The sequence below is a fragment of the Cheilinus undulatus genome, linkage group 12 (assembly GCF_018320785.1).
Source record: "Cheilinus undulatus linkage group 12, ASM1832078v1, whole genome shotgun sequence".
Classification (NCBI taxonomy): domain Eukaryota; kingdom Metazoa; phylum Chordata; class Actinopteri; order Labriformes; family Labridae; genus Cheilinus; species Cheilinus undulatus.
Genome location: NC_054876.1, coordinates 37,026,147 through 37,043,784, shown reverse-complemented (window position 1 = coordinate 37,043,784; position 17,638 = coordinate 37,026,147). Strand labels below are relative to the sequence as shown.

At 39.2% G+C, this 17,638-nt stretch overlaps 1 protein-coding gene across 8 annotated transcripts in view; it reads left to right on the top strand.

Moving 5' to 3' along the window:
* The first annotated feature begins 5,934 nt into the window (after positions 1–5,934).
* Positions 5,935–17,638, top strand: part of zmp:0000001168 (signal-induced proliferation-associated 1-like protein 2) — a 73,991-nt gene continuing 62,287 nt past the window's right edge. For 6 of the 8 annotated variants that reach the window (XM_041801009.1, XM_041801005.1, XM_041800999.1 and 3 more), the window contains exon 1: positions 6,744–7,058. The gene's annotated coding sequence lies outside the window, so the exon portion shown is untranslated. Of the gene's footprint in view, positions 6,066–6,743; positions 7,059–17,638 lie in introns of those variants that run through there. The other 2 variants (XM_041801001.1, XM_041801004.1) reach the window with 2 other exon arrangements.

Here is a 17,638-nt window from a genome sequence, read left to right as displayed (position 1 = left end):
TTTCTTTAACCTTTGGTACTTTTCTACCTTATCCATCATTGAATAACAACTGAAACAGCAGCTAAGACTTTTTTTTTTTTAAACTTGGCATCTATAAAGGAAGAAGTACCAAGAATTGAGACAATCACAGTTACACTCCATGAGAAGTAAAACTAATATTTAAAATATTTATTATGTTGTATAGAAAGGGACACATCATTAAATCTGTGTATTTCATTTTCATTCATTTCCCATAATATCTTGACTGATGTTTTCATGAAATAACAATGCTGGTTTCCTTTGATAACATACAGTGCCGTGTAAAAGTAAAGTCCCCTGCCTTATTTCTTTCTCTCTTTTTTGCATGTTTGTCCCACATAAATGTTTCAGACCATCAAACTAATTTTAATATTAGACAAATATAACCTGATTGAATATAAAATGCAGTTTTAAATGCTGTTTTCATTTATTAAGGGTAAATAAAAAACTACCTGGCGCTATTGGCGATTAACCACATTTTTTGGAAAGCTGAGTTTAATTCAGCTAGCCACACCCAGGCCTAATTACTGCCAGAGCTGTTAAATCAAGAAATCCCATCAATAGAGTCTATCTGACAAAGTGAAGTAGGCTTAAAGATCTCAAAAAATAACACATCATGCCGCAATCTACAGAAACTCAAGATAAGATAAGAAACAAAGTCATTGACATCTATCAGTCTGAAATGGGTTACAAAGCCATTCCTGAGGCTTAGGGACTCCAGAGAACCACAGTGAGAGCCATTATCCACAAATGGAGGAAACTTTGAACCTTCCCAGGAGTGACAGGCCTATCAAAATTACTCCATCAACGACTCATCCAGGAGGTCATAAAAGAACCCAGAACACCATCTAAAGACCTGCAGGCCTCACTTGACTCAGTTAAGGTCAGAGTTCATGATTTAACAATGAAAAGAAACTGGGCAAACATTGCCTCAGTGGGAGAGTTCCAAGGTCAAAACAACTAATGGTCTCACATTTGCCAAAAAACATCCTGATGATCCCCAAGACTTTTAGAAAAATATTCTGTGGACTGACGAGACAAAAGGTGAACATTTTGAAAGGTCCTTTCACATCTGGTATAAAACTAACAGGATTTCATTAAAAAGCATCATGCTAACAGTCAAACATGGTGTTGGCAGTGGGATGGTCTCTGGCTGCCCTGCCGCCTCAGGACCTGGACTACTCGCCATAATCGACAGGACCGTGAATTCTGCTCTCTACCAAAAAGTGTTAAAGGAGAAAGTCCGGCCATCCATTAATGACCTCAAGCTCAAGCACTCTTAGGTTATGCAGCAGGACAACAATCCAAAACCCACCAGCCAGTCCACCTCTGAATGACTTCAGTGGAGGTTTTGGAGTGGCCTACTTTAAGTCTGGACTTAAATCTGACTGAAACGCTTTTCATGCTTGAAAACCGTCTAATGTAGCTGAGTTAAACAATTCTGAAAAGAAGAGAAAAAAGACTTGTCAGCAGTTATCACAAACGCTTGCTTGCACTTGTTGCTGCCAAGCAGTTATGTTTTTATCCAAAAACTGTATTTGGTATTTACTCAGGTTATTTTTGTCTGATATTAAAATTTGTTTGATGATCTGAAACAAACACTCAGAAGGGTTGTTATCTCAGGAAAACTACTGTTGGTATAAAATTACAAAAATGTACTTTTTATCAGAGAAAATCAGAAGAAAACCTGTGAAAGCTTGTACTCTTATGACTTCTGTTATATTGATATTAATACTAGCTGGGGAATGTTTTAAAATGCACATTTGTCATTGTTGTCAAGCAAAAAACAGATTAGTTTACCCAGTTTCTTCTTCTTACAGCTGCTGATGTATGTCTCATAGGGATATAAACACTTAAAAATGTATTTTTTTCTGAAACAGTCAAAAGAAATAACTGTCAGACAAGTGGTTGCTCACATCCTAAATTTACACCTGCTCAATCTGAACTATGGTATGAATTATTAATGAAAACCAGCCCTCTGTTTGAAATGTACTCATCTTTCAGTTTCAGAAGAATGACACCTGTTTTCCATGCTGAGGATAAAATGTTTACCATCATTGTTGCAACTGCAGTTTTCTAGTCTTTCATAAAATAGGAGTGGAAAAAGCTTCTCTGAGTTTCCTCACGGTGTCACTGCTGCACAGATTGTGGTGAGGCTCCGTTAACAGGATGACCTCTGCTGTGACTCACTGTCTGAAAAGCTCAGACCATCACAAATCATCCTCCAAGGGAATGGCTGTAAATGCAACTTTATGACCAGTAAGGGAAGAATGTATTCAAGGCTCAGATTAAGTGTAATCTGGGATTTATTTCGTTTTTTATCGAGGAATAAACCATTCACTATTACAGACTTGTCCCTACTTTAAAACCAAGACTACCATTACTTTTATCATTGTATTGCCTAGTTCTTAGTTTTTAAGTTTAAACAGTCAAACAAATCACTTTCAGTGAATCTATGCAGTGAAAAATGTAACAAAGGCTGTTCCTAATGCATTTTTTTGTCTGACACCTACAGTAACCTTTTCACTTACAGTTGTGCTTGTTTAATGGTTCTTTTTCTGTTGGTCATAGTGCTGTTGCTGTCTAGTGTAAAGCACTTTGAATTGCCTTGTTGAAATGTGCTGTGGATAGGGAAGCACGATAATATTGGTTTGGTGTAGGTATCAGCAGATATTAGCTTGAGAGAAAATATCGGTATCTGCAGACACGACATGGTCTGCTGATATTTACAACCCATATTTTGTCTAGGGCTTAACGATTTGTGAAAATAATCTAATTGCAATTTTTTTCCTTCAGTATTGCGATTGCAATTTGATCAGCAATTGTTCCTTAAGTTCCTCATCTTAAGTATTTTCCAACAAACACAAGCAACAAATCAGTCTGTATCATAACCAACACAATATTAGCTTAAACAAGGGCCGAACAGTTTTGGCAGAATATCTCATTGTGATGATTTTGACCGGTAATGCAAATTGGATATGAATTGTGAATAAGAATAAAGGACAAAAATGAAGAAAGTAGACTATTCTTAAAAAGCTGCACCTGAATGATTGCATAATAGGTAATGCATGACATCTCCCTGTCAAAATAAAGTTTTAAACTAATTTAGCATTTTTACACGTATTTCAAATTAAAGAAATATTGCACCTTCTACGATTTCATAATTGCAGCAGGTCATATTGCGATTAAATCTCATTGTAGATTAATTTCCCAGCCCTAATTTTGTCTGTAAAAATCTGCCTATATCAGACGTAAATATCATCCACACATAAAATTTTGGGTGAAGTTTTAAACAGGGCCAACAGATCTACATCAGCTGAGCTCTTTTTTGTTATTCACCATCATTCTTTGTACTTAAAAATGTGCTTTAAGGATTGAAGATTGTCAAAATCCTCAAGCTTTACATTGTGTGTTTTAATGACTGAAGTTTCAGGTTTGAACTACACTTAATATCAATACCTATATATCAGCTAAAATTGTTTTATAAATATTGGCAAAAATTCAATATCACACATCCTTAGCAATATAAATGAATGTGCCTTGCATTGCTGATGGTCTTTTAATATTTAGGTTGTATAGAGACATCACTACAAATTACAGTCTGTTTTATAACCAGTTGAAAACTCCACACTGGAGCTTAAGTTTAGAAAACTGATCAGCTTAGAAACCTGACGTTTCCATGAGAGGGTTGGGTTTTCCTATTAAAATTTTGATCACACATGTCAGAATCGAAGCTAACTTGGGACAGTTAAAGCTTGTGCAAAACTGTTAAGTAGATTGTGAACCAGGCTACAGTTAGTCCCATTTTCTCTTTTTCTCTGTGAAAGCAAACTAGATCATTAATGACAATACTGATGATTTCTATACAGTTATTTTAAATGTCTGAAACTGCTGACACATGGTGTCTAACAAAGCAACCAATTGCATGATAATGAAACAGCTTTTTTATTTATCATCTATGCCAAAGATAAACAGTTGACTGTTTAAATTAAAAAGCAAGATTAGATTTTTCTGTCAAAAAATACTATAAATAATGCCTGAGACTGCTCTGTCCACAAGGGGGTGCCAAAGTCATCACCAACCAGAAGTTCCTCACTGGAACTTTAAAAGGAATTTGGCATATTAGAACATATTGACTTATAAGATAAACATAGGTGTCTTTATATGCATATTTTACATAGATAAACGCCAGACTTCTACAATCTAATCACATGTAGGCTGACATTTTTGTGCAGTGCACTCTGAGTTGTCTGACAGGGCCTTTCTGTGCAGAATTTGCTTGTTCTCCTAGCATATTCTTAGGGCAACCTAATTTCCTCTGATTGAGTCCAGGGTGTACCCTGCCTTTCACCCAGTGGCAGCTGGGGTTGACTTCAGTCCCCCTGTAACCCTGAGTGGCATAAATGGTGTAGAAATGGATGAATAGACTCTGGCTATGCTCCTGTTTTTCCCGGATATCTCTGAAGAAATGGGCCGCACTAGAGCCTTTTTCTCACTGTGTGGAAACATCTGAAAAGCTGGAATCCAAAACTGTTTTTTGTAATTTATTTTTTGGCTTTTATGCCTTTATTCAGAAAGGTTGATTGGGTCAGATATTGAGGAAAGAGAGAGTGGGGAATGACATGCAGAAAGGGGGAGTTATCGGAGTTATTGTACTTTTACTTAAGAACAATACTCTACTGTACTTTTCCACCTGATATTAAACATATCAGAGTTGATTTTAAATCCCAGAGTGTCATTTTAACTCCATTCTGAATTTCTGATTGAGGTGTTTTTTTTTTGTTTTAAAGTTATCTGACAGTATTGATCGACTAGTGTTAGCTCAACTCTGTAAAAAAATCAATTGGTCTAAAATCTGCCCACTGCAATTTCAAATTTCTGGGGCAATGTGCGGATGTAATTTCCCATCATACCCTTAGGTAGAGTGTTTAGATGCGTTTTAGATGTGTTTGGATATTGTTCAGTGATTCCCACTGGAGTTCTTTTGCACATGATTCTGATGGATTGTTATTGGTTTTGATGTGAGACTCATTTGCACCATGAGTGAAGTTATCCACTGACTTAGAGCTTGCACCTGTGACTTATGGTGCTCCTAAAGGATGTATAGTGCATCAGTATGCATCACCTTACTATCAGGTTGACTCTCTGCTTTGTTCTTTACAGTGAAGACCCACCTTACCACAGATTTTCAAGTATTAGTGCAGCTTTGTGATATCGTAACACTTTAAAAGTGTAGTTTTACTATATACGGTGTGGACCAATATGAACAATTTTATCCTAATTAAATCAACACTGGTTGTAAAGTAAGTAAGGGCTGTGATACATTTTAAGTTTAACGTTCTGCATTCCCTTTGAATGTTTTCAAAATGCACTTTTTACACTTTTTATAAGAATTGGATGATTTTTTAAATTAATTGTTGATTACATGCTGCTCCTACAGTGTACCGTATTAATGTATACTGTGTGTTCTTAACTCCTGTTGTACCAACATCTATGAATGAGATTTCCACCTGATTTTTACTCATTACAAGTAATTCAGGTCTTTTTGTTTTTATAACTTGATATGAGATTTTTTTGTCTGGACTTTTTAGGAAGATGTGACTTTTAGAAATTTCACTTAGACTGTTTGACTTAAAATCAGACAGATACACTTGCCAAGATCTGAGTTTTTGCAGTATAAAAGGAGATTTGCTTATTTTTCAAACTGGACTGACGCTGAACTCCACCTGACCGCTAACGACCACGCACGGATGAATGCTTGTTTTTGAGAAGTCTGTATCAACTGGTGCCTCTGTTTTTATTCTCCTTATCTCTTAAAGACACACACCAGCTCCACTACCAGCAACGCAGGCTGCTGCTTCTCCTCCCCTGCCCCCACCCAACCTCAGAGTAGAGCCACTGACCTGCTAACACACACACAGCCATATGGTATGGCCGGGACGAGACTCCACACAGTAATTAGGGGGATGGTGCCGGACTCTTGGCTCTGCTGCTGTGGCAGGTGAAGATGCGTGATTCCTCCTAACATCACGGATAGAACCTCACAGGTATGTTTCTCTTTTTAGGATAAAGGCGCAGCTTTGTCGCTACACTGCTGCACTCTCATTGTTCTTAAAGCAGGTTGATTGTTTGTTATGGTCTCAACCCGCCCTGGCTACGTTTGGGGAGTAAACAGAGGTCTCTACAAATAAACATGCTGTCACACACACACACACTGTGACATTTTCACCTTTGCCCCTGAGTCTGCGCCTGAAGCCTTTATCTCACTCGTGCAGAAATGTCACCAGAATAAGACCCTGAATGAACACAGTTTGATCACAAGTGCCTCTTTCTATGAATATATCAGGAAAAGAATGATGCAGAAATAATGCAGGGGCTGACTATCTTGATACAGCATTGCATCAGCATCTAATCTGGCACATTTCAAACATGCGTGGCATGCTATTATCCAAGGATCTTTAGGATGCTTGATTCAGCACAAATTTAAAATTCACAGTCCTGCAAGTGAAGCATTTTGCAGCTCAGTTTAAGACAGAGAGCTCTCCCTTTGGTCGCTGCTGTCCGTCGCTGCCTCAACCTCGCTCTGACAAGGAGATGAGAAGGGGGAGGAGAGAGAGAGAGGCTGGGTAGAGCTGCATGTGTGTGTGAGAGAGAGAGAGAGAGGAGGAGAAAGAGGGGGGCTGGCTTTAGTGTGATGTGAATGGAATAGAATCAGCGAGAGAAAGAGGGAGGAGGACGGCACAAATCAACCTGCCTCTTGACTTTAACAACAGAATAAGCGGAGCCGGCTCAGACGCAGCCACAGAGATTCAAGGAAGTGGGTTTTATTTGTGTGCGTGTCGCCTGATTTTATTTTTGGACAGAGGAAGAGAGGGAGATCGGCAGACAGGAGGAGGAACTGAAGCAAGAGGAGGAGGAGAACGAGCTTCACCGTGGAGATAGATAGCAGAAAAATGCTGTCATGGGGAGAGCAGGGGAGGGAGTCGGCAGAGAGGAACAGGATGAAACAAGGCAGGGTCGAGCGGAGCTGAAATGTGGAGGTAAGCCTTTTTTTTCCGCTGTGTTTTCGACTAACAGAGAATTCACATTCCAGCTTCCCCGCGTCCTCTTTCTGATGATAATGAATTCAGATGGATGGATGTGCACACCGCGGACGCCACATACCTCTGTACAGGCATGCTCAATCCAGCCAGAGACAATGTGTTAGAGCAGCAGAGGAGATGAAATAATGGCATGATCACATCACCATCCTCTCTGCCCATTGTGTTGATGTCAGCCTGTGAAAATGGATTTAACACACTGAACTTACAACCACGAATATCTCATTTAAACGCAACATTATAGGTTTGAATCAGGCTCACAACCTTTGTCGCATTTCATCCCCGGCCTCCCCACTACCACCTCCTCCCCTCCTCCCTCCTCCCGACACTAACCCCCCATCATCTTTCCTCTCTCTCCTTCCATTGTGCTGCACTTCTCAAACACAGGCAGGCAGGGATCGTCTCAAAAAACAGTGTTTTGACATTGCCCAGAAGAAGATGCTGCAAAAAAAAAAAAACCTTGCCTGTGTTGGAGTGCTCGTGGCTGCAGGACTCAGAGAGATGGGGCAAGGTGGGGGGAGGAGGGGGAGGAGGGGGATAGGGATGGAGGGACACTGAGAGAATAGGGGAGAAGGAGAAGATGCAGGAACAAAAAGAGGAGCAGGAGTTTGTTTTAAGAGATGGATTTTTTGTGTTTGTAAGATGAGAAAAAGGGCAGCAGCGTGCAGCGAGGCTGGTGTTGATGAGGAGCGTTTTGACACTGCTGCATGTGATGATGAGCACAAACAATGATGGAATGGAGAGGCACCAACAGGATTGGGGTGTTGTTTTCAAGGTGGCTCAGAAAATGAGGGATGCGGGGAGTCGGACCCCCCCTCCACCCTTCTTTTCCTCACCCTCCTCCTGCACTCTCTAATTTAGGACGGAGCTGATGTGAGACATTATAGGGTTTCAGGGGATGGGATGGATAGGCTGCTGAAGGCAAAGAAAGGCAGGGATGGAGAGATACTGTGGGGGGGGGTTGGGGGGGCAAGCAGCAGCAGCTTACATAAGCCAGTGCACTCAAAGGACGGGCCATTTAATTTACATTGAGCCGCGCGGCTTCCCATGCAGTGTGGTACTCACTGTGGTTGACATTAGCATTTTAAACAATATGAATGCAGTTGGAGCTGATGTGATGGAAGGACACGTGTGACGACTGAATGTGACCCGGTGGCTTTGTGTTGATTTGTTTGTGTTCTGGTGAGGCTGCCGGGAGGGTGGGATGTTTTTCATCAGGGTCAACTTTGAATGAGTGAGTTTTTGCTCCACCTTGTACCATAATACCTACAGTTACTGTCTGAATATGTCTGCATCAAGTGCACTGACATAACTGTGCTGACAGTATGCAGCCCATTCATCCATCTCTGCTGCTGTAGATCTGCCTCCGACTCTTGCTCTGTATTAACAGTATTTATCAAAAGTGTAAAATTCTCAGTCAGTGTACCCTAATCTGTTGGATTTGTGTTTTATCTGATAGAGTGAGAGCAAAGAGCCACATTTGATGCAGAATAACTGGGCCATTATGCCCCTCTAGTCCATAATTAGCTTTTTTTTATCTCAAAAGAAAATTAATCACAATTTTTTTTTTTACTTTAATTTTCTGCTTTACTCAAGAAATGTCTTTATGAGTCAAACTGAATAAAGTGTACTCTATTGTTAAAGTAGTTTAGCAAATTAGCACCAATTGGTTTTCATTATCTGTATGATGAACCCATGCATGTGAGTTTAAGCGTTACACTATGTTAGTACTGATAAGAGATTAGATTTTAGTCCCAGTTTATCTATTTCAGATCAGAGTTTTCGTCTTTGTGTTAGCCGCTTGGTCAATATTTGGCTGCTCAAATCAGAATTTCAGGTGAAAACGGACAAGTTTGTTTGGTGTGACCAACAGTTGCTTTTCAATTCAATATTTAAAAAAAAAAAGTTGAATCCCTACTAAACACAGACAGACAGACAGATATACTTTATCTATGGGGAATATTAAAAAATGTGAGTGCGGATGTTGGTCAGGCAAGAGATAAGTGGAGTGACATCACTGAGACTTTTTACAACGTGTATCACTCAGCCTCTGACTTCTGAGCAGGGATGCACAGATGCATCAGTTTAACACCAGTATCAGCACAGCTGATGTACAGCACTGTGCAGAACTTTCAGGCATGTTTTTGCCAAAAATTGAAGCCATGAAGGCCCTCCTGACAGCACTATCAGGCATGAGGTGCATGGGAATATAATCCGTTGGCGAAAAATTGTCCACACCTTCAGGGCTACTAATAGGTGGATGTGGCGAGTTGCAAGGCCCAGGGTACCGTCCAGGCATGTAGTAGGATTGCCATGAGACCCTCGGCTTGCTGTGGATGTCCCAAGGGCCTGAAAACCCCCAAAGGTCTCTGGGTGTACCACTTTGGGGAAAAGGCCTGAACAAGAGAAATGCAAGAGCTTGACCTTGGCTGCCCTCCCCATCTTTCCAGCCCGGATTATGGCACGATGGCCCTGGTGTTGAATCCTTAGTGCCCTACGTGTCTTGCACATGATTTTACCTGACATTGGCTATGGCGAGTAATGTGAGCATGAGCCATTGTCAGTGACAGATGTTCATCTGTGGTGTGGTATCAATTTAATGCAGACATCTAGCACCAGTTCAGAGAAGAGATTTATTATTGGCTGTAAGATGTGACCTGTTGGATAATCAGTTTTCTTGGTCAAATGAGAGAAAAAATTGTGGCATTGTGGGAGTGTTTCACCAAAGGTCAGAAAAAGCCCCATCTGTGTATGAAATGCCTATCAGCTGAATTGTTGTTTTAAAATTTTTCTCTCTTTTTTTTTTTTTTTTTTTTTTTTTTTACAATTGGTGCATCCTTGCTTCTAAGTACCTTTAATTTTCATTTACAGCTGACAGTGTTTTTCAATCTCATACCCCAGAATCACATAAAAGACTAATTTCCTTGGTTTCATGATCAAATTGATTTGTTCAGGCTTGGATAATGCTTAAATCTGCATCATATCCACACCCAGGGAGAAAAGATGTTAAAATCATGCTGTATGTGGTGTGATACACCACTGATACACACATCAAACAATAAACTATCAGTGATCGAATTTGCAACAGTTTATATATTGACTATGCTGTCACGTCTGTGGTTATGATTTCATTTTGAAGTGGAATAGATTCAAGATACATTTGAAAAAACTCACTGTCAGCTATTGTAAAATCTCTGGACTAAGATAGTCAGAATACTGAAATGTAAAACTTAAACCATATACTAGAAAAAATAAAACAGTGTTAATGCCTGTTTGAAGTTGATGCACACTGTGACAATAGATTAATACAGTACATAAACACTTTGCTGCCAGTTTTATCTAGCTGCATGACATTTGCCATCATTCATCTCTCGCTTCCTTTCTGTCTTTCTTGTCTGCCTTGTATAAATAAAGATGCAAACAGAAATCTTTTTTTAAAAATGGCACCCAGGGCACCAGTTTGGCTAAGTGAGTAAAACAGACACCCGCCCAAAAATAAGCTTTAAACAAAACAAAAAATACCACTCCCAAATTGTGGCTAAAGTACAATTTGCACAGGATTAGTATTACCTGTGGACCTCTGATAATATGTCAGTTACCCCCTGATGTCATTGTACGATGCAGTGCATTCACACGGGATAGGTAAAGTCTGTAATTTACTCGAATGTACAGACAAATCTGAAGGAAACCATAAGGGTGCTGCATGGCTGCAGCAATGAAAACAGTGAAATTTTACCTCTAAAAAATATAAAAAAGGCAACGTTGTGCGCATCACGTTCTGCAGGAGACGTTCCCTGCACATGTCCTATACATACTGTTGGCCATCTCTCCTGTTACTTTTAGGTTTTCAAGCAGCTGATGCTGATGCTGATGTTATTCTGCACTCTATAAATTTGAGATCGTTAAGCATTCACAACAACCCTTCTCACACAGATCAGCTGTTGCAGTTGAACCACTGAATACTGAGCAACACATTGCAAATTGTAAATTGTGTTATGCATGAAATGTATGGCTAAATAGTACTGATATAAGATGCAAAGACAAACTCTAGGAAGCAGATTAGCTGTGTGTACGAAGAGAGCAGCGGTGTGCGCAAGCACATTCAGACAACAGAGTAAATAAGTGAAGTAAAGCCATTTTTACACATAGACTGAAATTGAGTGAAAGAGGAGCACTATTTATAAGCTACAGTCTATGTGTTAAAACTTTGGTAACAATCTCCTACGCAGCCTCTATTATTTGTTCAATCAGAGAAAGATGCACGGACCTTTAATAAACATTATTACCACCTTAAAGAGATGCCGATTCGCACAGGATTAGAATTAACTATGAACCTATGTAGGCTCTAAAATATGGTAGGTAATTTGCCCTTGAATTTTTACTCACACTTTTTATAGTTGATTTGACATGGGATTAAAAACACAGATGTCCTGTTCAATTCTTACAAATTACCAGAGGTCCCTAGGTAATACTAATTCCATGCGAATGGGGAATAATTTTCTTTTATCACAATCACACACCTTGTACATAGTGCTTGGAAAAAAAGGCCCCAAATACAGACAACTGGGTGCCGGTGTAGCTCATTTTGTAGAGCAGGTACCTATACGCAGAGGCTGTAGTCCTCAACGCACTGGTGACGGGATCAATTCCCAGTCTTGGTGCATGTCTTCCCCCTTTCTCCCTTCAGCTTTCCTATTGAATAAAGGCAAAAAATGCAGAAAAAAATCCTGTATTGTATCAACAATGTAAAAAATGTCTCTGTTTCACAACTGTGTTTCCACAGTGGTGTTTACTCTTTCACCTCCTCTCTATAGACCAGTACACAGTGCCTTTATGAAGTTCTGCCATCATTTCACCGTACTTTTGCATTTCATACACAGGGACACAAAATCGGCTTTATTGCATTATGACATTGTGGAGGCACAAGAGGCATGCAAACACAGCAGAAGCTTTACATACACATACACAGGTCTGACATTACCTTTGCCACTGTCTCCCTCCTGTTATGCCTCTAAAGGTGTATCAGAAGCTAGACGGCTTACCCTACCATTATGCCTTATGTGTTACAGATTGCAGGTAAGAGCAGTGTGGCAACTGGTAATGTACAAGTCACATGTTGTTCTTGACACCCCTGCTCTCAGTGTTCTTTTGTTCAGCTGCAGTAGTCAAAAAGAGGCTGACAGTTATTTGACATATTCAATAAATAAAAACAGAGATTTTTTTGTTGTTGTCCAAGCTCAATGCTAAATCAAATACACCCAAATGACACAAAAAGCAGACATGCTAGGTTTTTTTTTTCCTTGATGCTATAATACACAATCCAAGGGTGTGTTTTCTTATGAGAGGCCTGCGTGGAACTCGTACTATTCTAGGTTGAGTAGGAGGGGGGCAGAGTGAGAGGAGACTCTTGAATCGATCGGCCTACTTTTATTTCCTCCACCAAACAAGCACCAGGGAGAGGCTGCCTGTGTACATGTGTGTGCCATGTTGGGCTCTTATTGTCTGGCAGGGAGGTAATGCCATTAAAATAATCCTTAATGCTCCCTGGCTCTTTGTTAATGCCGCCTGTAACCCCTGACGTCAGAGACCACGGTCATTGTTGTGACATAGAGAGAATTAAAACCAGTGATGTTTTACTGCTTGCCCTTGTAAATTCAGAGCTGTGATGAAGGTGACGGTAGCAGCATCGCACAGCCATGGAGCCAGGTTGAGTCACTGTCAGGGACATAAGATCAGACTGATGTCTCCTGATGCTGTTTGTCTGCGAGGATTTTAACTTTAGATCACGTCATTTATCCTGTTTGTCAAAGACAATTCAGCTTTAACAGATAACGTCTTACAGTTAAATTCAACAATCTTTGCTTTACGCCAGGAGGAAGATGCAGAGGCTTCAAGAGAAGTATTTTTAAAGTTATAAACCCACTGCGTATAATGATGGATGATGCTTCTCTATCTCCTCCCACTGTAAAAATTGAAAACACCACCTGACATATTAGACTGTTTGTGCACTTAGAGCCAGAACAACAGGGGTGTATTTAGTTTGATATAGGATATTCGCTGTTCTGGGGCTTCTAACGAATTGCGGTGATAATAAAATGTGATGTCAGGTGGTCAAAGAGTCTTGTCACGAGGGTCATCATGAGAGGAATCAAACCCCTCTTCTTGTTGGCTTCATACTGCTATGAAATTTCCTAAACTCTCCTTCACTTCCTCCTTTATTTTTTAATAGTATTTTGTAGGGATGCACAATATTATCAGCATATGAGTATTAAAAGATATCAGCTTAAAAACTGAAAATTTCAGCTGATAATTACAACCAATATATGGACTGTAGATATCTATTCCTGCAGAAAATATTGACTGAATTTACAAATAGGTTTGTAAAGTTTTGGGCAGGAACAACAGTACCAAGTCATCTGCAGTCTCTTTCTTTGTTCAGTCATTGCTTGAACCTAAAGGTAAAGAGTGTAAAATTATGGATGATAGTGACTTCAAGTAGTCAAATTCTAGATAGGGGTGCTTACTTTTCTGGTGCTAACTGTAGACCAGTGGAATTTAAAACACAAATCTATATTTGTTATTTGGTCCACTCCATTGTACTGTAGAGACATGCTCGATGAAACAAAGTCTAGTAGCTGAATGCTACTAGACTAAATATTGCATACTGTACCTTTAAAGTTTGTTTACGGGGCTGAAGTCTGTTTCCTTGTTGACCCAGAAACTTTAAAGTGTGTTTTGAGTAGGGATGCCCGATATTATCGGTCTGGTAACGGTATTGGTAGATATCAAAATGTCTGCTGATATTTACATCCAATATTTTGCCTGTGTATTTCATCATATATCGACTGTGAATTTTGTCCACATATACTAATAAATTAGTGGAATTTTAGGCTGACCCAACAGACTTATGTCAGTTGAGGTCTTTGTCTTTATTTATCCTCATTCTTTAAACTTTAAAGTGTTTTTATGGACTAAAGTTTGTTTCCTTGGTCATCCTCAAACCTTAAAGTATGTCCTGAAGGACTGAAATTTCTTGTCTGTAAAGCACATTTAAATAATGGTATCGATATCTGTATCGGCTAAAATGAATCAGATCGGATATTGGCAAAAATCCGATATCGTCCATCCCTTGTTTTGAGGGGTTACGTTTTAGGTCTGAACTATGTATATGAATATCAGTATTGATATCTAAAACAGTTTTGTAAATATGGACATATCAAATATCAGTGAATATCATGCATCCCTACACTGTAGGGACAATTAAATATTGTCCAAAAAAAAAAAAAAAGTTGTTACAATGTCATTTAGCAGACGCTTTTATCCAAAGTGGGGTACATCTGACAGGTAGCCAGGAGTTAAGAACCTTGTCCAAGAGCCCAAACTGGACACTGATCATGCACCAACTAAGATTCGAATCATTGATCTCCCATACCATAGTCAGCGATGTAACCCATTGAGCAATCCAGTCTCATACAGGCTGACCAGGCTGTATCCAGGGTTTTTATATTATGGTAACTTAAAAATTTACAACAGCTATTTCAGCTCTATTTTCCAAATTAAAATACATTTGAGTTTTAAGATAACAGTACTCAATCACAATCACTTTAAGTTTATTTTCGTCGTTGTAATCCAATTATTTGACAATCATCCTTAAAAATACAGTTTTCCCAGAATGCTTTTTGGGCATTAGACACTTTTGCACCATGAGTGAAGTTACTGCCTCAGTTAGAACAGTCAGGGGAGCAATCACAATACACAATGGATGATAAACTGATCATGATAGAAGAGAACTTCCTAGTGTTGTGTGCATATTTCAGTGCCGGCTCAGACTACACGAATTCAGTCTGATTTTTGCCTAGCTGCAACGTCGCAGCTCATCGTCAAACATCAGGCCTTAGGTAGGCATGTCTTAACTACAAACGCTCCTGTAGTGCGACATAATACACAACCATGACTCGACAAAAATAACATGTCAGAATTTTTCTTGCAGCGTCATCTAGTTTGACATCCTGCTTCCATTGACGGGCATGCCGATCAGACATTCAGGTTATTGTCCTCTCAACAACACCGCCGTCTTCAATGATTAAGAGTTGATCAAATCTATGAAATGCCATTATAAAATTGCTTTCTAACATATCCCAAAATGAAATGAATCAAGACTTTGATGCTGAGCTGTTGAAATGAGCAGCTGCAAAAATCTAACTTCACTTGGTAGGAGGACATGGGCTGAGGGGAAATCACTAGTGAAGTCGTAGGTTTCACACTCTCCTTCTTCTGCTAACCAAAAACCCACATTTTATTGTAGGATATAACATCAAATATCTCTCATGTTGGCACAGTTAACAGCTGATCAGATTCTAGTGTTGTTTTGCTTCTCACAGAGTTGTGGAAAGTTAAATGACTCTTGAATAGTGTAACTGTTTGTCATGCTTCCTCTTGCTGTTCCTTCTCTTATACTCTAAAAAAAGAACGCTGCATGAGTCGAATTTGTCAACAGATCTCTCAGTGATGAAGTTACATCCCTTTTTTTAAGCATCAAATAACTTTTTTAAGCTTTAAAGTAGCAAGACATGGATGAAGTACTATCAACGCTATAAAAACTGAAACCACGTGTGAGAAAAATTTACATGACCTGAATTTTAATTTGGAAGTGTGACCCATTTCCTGTCTTTTAACATAGAAAAATCAGAGATTATGACCTGTATTGCAGCCAGTCAGCAGGGGGAGTTCAGAATATTTTGGTGTCACTTTTGTGGCGCTGACATGTTGACCATATTTTTAGACAGCTTATGATTAAAGCATTCACAACAGTCCATGTGCGTACCAGAATTTAGAGCAAATATGAGCAAACTGACTTTATTTGTTTCTGCTCTCAGTCAATGAGATTAAGCCAAAAATGTTGAATGGTTACTAGGCAGATTTAGCTCAAGTCTGACTCAGCATCACATCAACCCTCTCATTTGGAGCCATTTTGCATGGCTACACCCCGGCAGGCTCCCCGCGGGGGGCTCAGGGAGGGAGGCAGTTGGACAGGCGGAGTCTCCTCCTTGTCGGATGGCATGATGCTGGCAAAGTAAAGCCTCTGGGTGGATCCTCTTAGCGTGTGCTCTGTGTTGTCACCTGTCCCCCGTTGGCTACTGGCCTTAATAGAAGATCAGGCCTTGTTGGTTTTATCTGAGGCTGTTTCTGTCCAGTAGCACCAATAAGAAAATCAAGTGACTCGCTCAGATCCTCAGAAATGATGCAAATGCACATCTGAGATGAATTAGAATGACAGTATTTGGTGAGTTTTTAATTATTTTGGGGATTGAATCTCCAGAGAGTCCCTGTTTTCTTTTTGAATGTATCATTTAAAGACTTTCAAGTCCCTGATGATTTTAAAACTCCCTGTGTCTGCACAAAGCAATCCTATTAGATACTGAATATGACACAAAGGAGTAACAATCATTAATATCCTTTAACAAAATCCATCATAAATTTGTGAGTGCACTCAAAGATGAACAAAGAAACAGTGGCTGATATAACAATTACAATTGTGCGATTTTTAGACCCGTTTAAAAAAAATGGATCTTTTTGTAGTCATCGTGTTATGCTTGGATTGTGAAAACAAGATAATCAGAAACTGACTCGGGATTTATAACAAAAGAACACTGATTTTATGGGCCTTAATGTTTGAAAGCACATCTTCAGGAAACTTTCTTATAAGCATCTGCCTTGAAAACTAACATTAACATTAACAATTTTCTAAGACCTCTGCATCCTATGGAAGACATTTTTAAGCTTATATAGTTGATCTATACTACAAAAAACAGCCAGTCCCTTAATTTACCTGGGACAGAAAGCTTATTTCATAGGACTTTCATACGGCACATCACGAATATTGAAAGTCTGTCTTTTAAATTCTTACTGTTACTTAACATGGATATTAACTACACTGAGCTCAACTAGACTGGCAACATTCATTTAGCTTATATTTTGTGGTCTATTTTATTAAAAACTGTGTTGAAAATACATGTATAGTTTTGATACAATGGAACGTAAAGGTGAAAAATGTGTTAAATAATACTAAAAATGATTGCTATCATCAACATATCAATTGGGATAAGATTAAGGGCCAAAAGTAACACATTTTATTACTGATTGCTACTCACCTTAGCATCTTCTTGCCTTCACAGTGGTGGAAAAACAGGACACAGTGGCTCTTTGAACGTCTTATTTTACTTAAAAAAAAAAAAAAGTCACAGACAGCTCAGTCGACACGCCAAAAGTAATGTTTGCCTAAGAACCGTCCCTTTAGCCATTTTCATTTACTTTTAGATCTATAGCACGTTCTTTTTTTTTCCTTGGTTAAGCTAGTGTTGCTCCCTACCTAAAGTTCCTTATTTTATTTCAAAATAAAAGCAAGTTTTATCAAAACAGGAGGTACTCTTAGCTTTACACAGTACAAAAAACAATGTGAAAGAATAAGCCCCCGTCCACACGGAGGTGAATTTAAGAGTATACGCAAACATCCACACAGA